Consider the following 6483-nt stretch of genomic DNA (forward strand, 5'->3'; position numbering starts at 1 on the left):
CATTTTGAACATTTTACATATCTAAATGAAATATCACAATGTAACGCCTCGAAATATCATTCCGAGATACCACACGGTGCCTAAGGCTACACGTAGCATCAAGCTAACCCTTTAAGCCAAAACACTACCCTTGGGTTTCAACACAACAACATACACGCTACGCTAAGGATATATATATAAGCACATATCATATCACATCACATATGGCACGAAATATCGTTAGACTGTACATATATGGAATGTCTATATACAAACCAACCCAACAATATACTAGTCTGACATAACCTCTATACAGCAAAATCAATGAGCCATTGGGACAAACCCTCAACTGACTTAACAGATCAAAGGGATCACAAAACAACAGCACCAAAACTAGCAACTTGGTCCTCGAACCATAAGGACTCACCACCGAAGGAACGTAGATACGACACTCGGATATCACTGTCGCGGCTGTGGCTGAGTACCTAAACCTACATCATGGTAAGAATGTAGCCCATAGAGAAATATGTGGGTCAGCACAAGATACGTACTGAGTATGTGGGGGGCATGCAAAATATAAATAATATCATAAATTTCGTAAAAACGTACATACGGACCATAATGATACACCTGGCTTGAGTGACATTGAATCATGCAACTCATAACATCTTAGATAGGAAATGTAGGAGAAAAACCTCATAAATCATTATAGATCATCATAGGCAACTTGACTTACCACATCAAAACTCGGAGTGACTCGGTATTTCAATAAACTTGACTCTTATGGACAGGGGAGTTTCCTATAACCGACAACCCCACGTGAGCTACGTGGAATACTAACGTTTGAATCCCCGTTGGCGAGAGCGTCATACTCTTTACCAGGGAGTACGACCTTAAAACTGCAATAATCACAATCGGGCTCTCTGGCCAATAATATCATCATCAAACAATCCTACAGTGACACATAGATTTGGGAAAATACCAAACTTCCCTCTCGGTGCTAAGTACTACTCCCCGACAAGCTCAGAACGTGTTAGGAAATCCACCCCAACATCACAAGGGTCTATCATAAAGACCAAATCAAATCTCTTTCTTATTTATCAAATCATATCAATTTGTGGATTCCTAACTCAACACATTTTAGCTCAAAACATTTTAATCTTCCTCAACATCAACAAGGTATCAATGCATTGAAACATAACCGACTCGACATTTGGACAAGGATATGAAGACTCAATACATAATATTTTCAACAATTTAACTCATCAAAACCATCCGGAAAATACCAAGACTCATTGCAACTTCAATAGCAACATTTCTCAATTTGCCATCCAACTCTTATTTAAAGGTACTTGAGACATCAACCCATAGTAGGGATATAGAATTTCCAATATCAATTATAAATTCATTATAAGGAAATAGTGGAATGATAGTATAAATCAAGGCTTAACAAATTAAATCATCATACTCTCATAATCAAATACTTTTTGGACATAATTCCATCTCAAAATCATACACATATCGGATGACATAATCCCATAGCTCATGGACAATAATATAAGATATAAAATCATATTTCCAATTCATGTTAAAACATGTAAAATCTCATGTCAATGTAATTCAACAAAAATACCGAACATAAGATCGAAAGGATAATCTTGTTTAAAGCCCCACATACCTAAAAATGGAAGATGAATATGAACTTCCAACTCCGAAACTTTATTCACGAAAATAAAGGGTGCTTCTCAAAGCTCTTAACATGATCAAGTCGAATCCCAAATCAATTTGAAATTTCTACGGTTCAATCAAGAGACATAGAAGGATGAAATTTGAAGTAGTAGGGTTGAGGTTTGAGCCTTAGGAAATTTGGAGAAAAATAAGCTATTGAATGCTCTTAATGGACTTAAATCCATGGTTTACCCGGATGGATTGGAGTAGGAATGACCAAAATACCCTTAAAAATAAAATAATGTCAAATCTGTCATTTGTTGGACTGTTTTGATAGGTTGAAGTAGATCGACCATAACTTTTTGTTTCGATGACCAAATTGGATGAAACCAATTTCACTGTAAAGAGGACTTTCAGAGCTTTCTGTTGATATATAGTAGCTCACCCAGATCATTATGTACAAGGAGTTATGATCGTTTGAAATTGACCTTAAAATTCGTCTGGCTTCAGTATTTTTTTCCTGCACATTTACTGTTCACCACTATTCACGGTTAGATCGGAATGATTATAACTCATCGCTCGAGTGTCCGTTTTGGATGATCCACATATCATTGGAAAGCTTATTCGATGCTCTACTGACGGATCGCATATCCAGAAATTCCACACAGAAAAATTATTAATCACGATAAAGAACAGAATTCAACACATTTTCATTCGAGATCTTAACGGAAATTTTTTTCGGGGCATCACACACAATTTTCAAAAGTTTTAGATGAAAAAATTGAAATGGAGGAGCAATTATTTTTGAATATTTCAACAACCAAACTAACATATTTAGTCAAATTCAATAAATGGACCTAGAGACTATAGAGTTTATGCGAACATCACTTTACCTTACAAAAATAAAGAGACTATTTTGAATAGACTCTCACCTTAAAATAAAATATATCATAGTAATTTGAAAAGGAAGAAATAGATAAATAAGATATTAACAACTGTGAAATAATGTAAAAAGAATATCTGAAAGTTCTAACTTCGAATATTAGTTTTTGGTATAAAAACGTTATGAAATGTTCAAACTACAAGTGCGAGGGAGCCTATAATACCTACTGGAAATTAATGTTGTGTCAAGTCAAATTTTGATGTATAAATGAAAAGAAAATGTATATTTATATTTAGTTTTTTAAAAAGATTATTAAATTCTTTTATTAATTTAATATTTCATTTTTAATATTTCTTAAAAAACATTTTTATACACAAAATAAATTCTATTTGCAGGGCAATTCTTTTCTATTCAAATGGTAAAGGATCCATTGACCCAATTCCACCAGGTTGGTCAATTTGGAGCAAATGTTGACTGCTCATAAGATGTGCGTAAACTTGCTAACGTGGCATATTATGAGTAGTTGGAATGAAGAGTTGTATGATAAGAAATGTGGGCATGGCATCTATTGCATGTAAACTCTACTTGGGGCACCACGCAGAGAGAATCAGTCCTTCACGTGGTGGATTTTCAAAGTTCAATTAGTTTGATAATCACCTTTTTGTTTATTTTGACATTTTAGGTGACTAATCATTAAATTAGGGACATCAATCAGGAAAAGACAAAAGGATTAAAGCATCAATTTCAATGAAAGAAGAAGTTCCATTACTTCGATATTAAGTATCACACCCTTGTCCTTCCTATTCAATGTAAGGGCGGGGCACCGACAGGGAAAGGAAAATCAGGATAACAAAGTAAAGCTAAGGAATTAAATTCTTGCCAATAAAACAGATGTAAATTTAGATAGTCATTTAATGTTTTTTTTTTTTTTTTTTGGCCAAATATGAACAGATATTTCAACTTGACATGATTTTTCACTTTAACATCTAATATCGATATTGTTCATTTTAAGCACCTCAATTAATATTTTAGTATGTCATTTTGACAATTTTTACTGACTCATTACAACACATATATTACACGTATTTTTAAGTGCATTTGAAGGGTATCTTTATAATTTTTTCATCTCTTTCTCCTCTTTTCTCACTCTTTCTCACTATTATTTTCTACCTTTTTTTTCTTTCAGATTCTGTAATTTTCACCATTTACCATCCTCAACTTTCATTTTCGAGTCTTCAGTTCTTCATCATTCTTTCTCCCCCACCATCTTTCAAACTTTTGATAAATTTCAACATTTTTTATTAGTTATACTATAATTTCATTTCGTTCTAATTTAATATCTCTCAATTTGATCCAATACATCACTTTTACAATTGATTTTTTCACAAAATTTAATTGAAGAATTCATTTTTGTATTTAAAATTTGCTCAATTTTAACTGAATGTCTTTTCAATTTGATTGAAAATTTTATTTTTTCCACATATATATACACTGAGAGTGGGAGAGAGAACAGAAAAAATACACTCATACAAAGTGCAACATACACACGCAAAATGAAGAAAAAAATCGACAACCTTTTCGACCTTACCGGAAACAACCATCTCAATAATGTATTTGGACTTTGCATTAACACCATTGCATAATCTTTATTCCCAGGTTCCTTATTTAAAAATTAATTATGAGAATAAAATTAACTCATCTGTGCATTGAGAATCATCTTATCTTAACTTTGCATTAGGGGAGAAAAGAAATTGTGCAAAATTTAGTATTGAAGAAGATGATGTTTAGGTGAAGGAATGTAGAGAAGACGACATTTTGAAGGTGGGGGAAGGGGGTGGTGGAGAAGACGACATTTGGGAGAGGGGAGTAGGGCGGGGCTGTTTGGATTTGGCTCCGGGGAGGTGGGGGTCAGCAAGTAATTTAGGGGTTGAGGGGGTGAGGAGAGGGGGGAGAAGACAATTTACGGGTGGGGTGGGGAGTGGAGGGTGGTGGTGGTGGAAATATCAATTTAATTTAATTTAAATTAAATTAATTTAATTTATATTTTTTAATTTAAACTAATTATTTTAATAAAAATGTCAAATGTCCTATTATTATTGGTCATTTTACACATCAACGTGCGTGTACTACACATATTTTTCAGATTGTGCAAAAAAATATCAAAAGAACACGGTAAAATTTACACTCACCTGGTGTATACATTAAATTAATATTCTTTACCATGGTTATGTAACTAAATTAAGTAAAATACATATTGATTAATCATGGTTAAGTAACATGAACTTTAAATTCAAACACATGACATGCATGTATTGGCTTGGAGTATACACTAGATGTGTGTAAGTTTATACATCGAGTGCGTGTAAATTTTACTCAATTAACACACTGGGATGCTAGTTAAAGTGTTAAAATGAACAACATCTACATTAAATGTCAAAGTGAAAGATGGTGTCACGTGTTTGACCTTTCTTTTTCACCACATTACCCTCTATGCACATACGGTGGAATTTGTAGCCACGTAAAATGAGATGCAGAAGAAACACATAACTTTTCTGCAAAACAGTGCTCAACCTGTACTTGTACATTATAAATACAAACAAAAGCTTGTACTTGTATGTATGCTCATGTTCCAATAATAATCTGCACTCTGCAGACAGATCTTGTTAACCTTGGAACTTTTGCCACTCAATTTAAAGGTTAAGACACTACACTACTTCACGAAATACTTGCAAGTACTGCGGTACTAAATTTTAAAAGGTATAGTACTTAATAATTATGCCACAGGTTTGTCCCCACAACATTGTGGTGCACCGATGAGTTTATTCAATTTTTAATTAGAAATTTTGAGTTTAGGTCCTGAATATAGAAAAAATCTTGTTGAAAGCGTCATCTTCAGAATAGATCTTGCATGCAATACGCGATTCAATACCAAATACTGAATGAAAAACCAAAGATTTATGCACATCAAAGGTTTGTGAAATTGGTTCAAAAGTTCAAAGCTCACAAGTTCTGGCTAACTTGCTGCCATTGCATGTTTTGAGTGAAGTGTTGTATGATGAGAAATGTGGCCGGGCATCCATATGTACCTCTAGTCCTCTACTAATTGGGCACCGCGCAGAGGGAATCCTTCACGTGGGCTTTTTTTCTTTTGTTCATCATGACCTTTCTGTTTGTTTTGATTTGTATTTTGTTGTCTAATCATTTGATTATTAGGATATCAATCTGGATTCTGACAAGAAAGGACTTAAGAAATCAATTCAACGAAGATGGAGAAGTTTCATTTCTTCAATAACAAATACTCCTTTCGCCTCAAATTATTTATTGGGATTTTTGAAAAATAGTTTGTCTCAAAGTACTTACAGTATTGTCACACCCCTGTTTTTCACCGCGTTCGACCCCGCTAGGGAGTCGGTTTTGGAGAAAACGGTTTTTCCGATTAAAGTGACGTTTTGAAAAGGGATTACTTTACTTACAGAGTCGCCACTTGGAATTGAGTTTGGGTGTTCCAAGTCACCATATTGAATCCCTATTCAAAAGGAAATAACTCTTCAATTTATATTTTTTCGTTTGCGAACTAGAAATCCGGATAAGGAATTCTGTTGACCGAGGGGAAGGTGTTAGGCACCCCTCGAGTCCCGTGATTCTAGCACGGTCGCTTTAATGACTTACGTCCGGCTTAAAATAATTTTTTTTTTTTTGGATTTAATATTTGTTAACCTAAAAGTTGTTTGCCTCCCGCTTTTAATTTATTTTTGAAATTATTTATTATATTGACGTGTGGCTTACCAATAGTAGTACTTTTCGGCCCCACCACAAATTTTGGCACGTTTCTCGCGCCTTTATGACATTTATGAATCGTCCCATTTTCCAAGTCTAGATAAGCAACTAATAGGTTTAGAATCTACCCAACTCAATTAGATCATCTTTAAAATAGTATGTTTATTTTATTATAA

Source organism: Capsicum annuum, chromosome 2 (genome assembly GCF_002878395.1).
Source record: "Capsicum annuum cultivar UCD-10X-F1 chromosome 2, UCD10Xv1.1, whole genome shotgun sequence".
Lineage (NCBI taxonomy): Eukaryota > Viridiplantae > Streptophyta > Magnoliopsida > Solanales > Solanaceae > Capsicum > Capsicum annuum.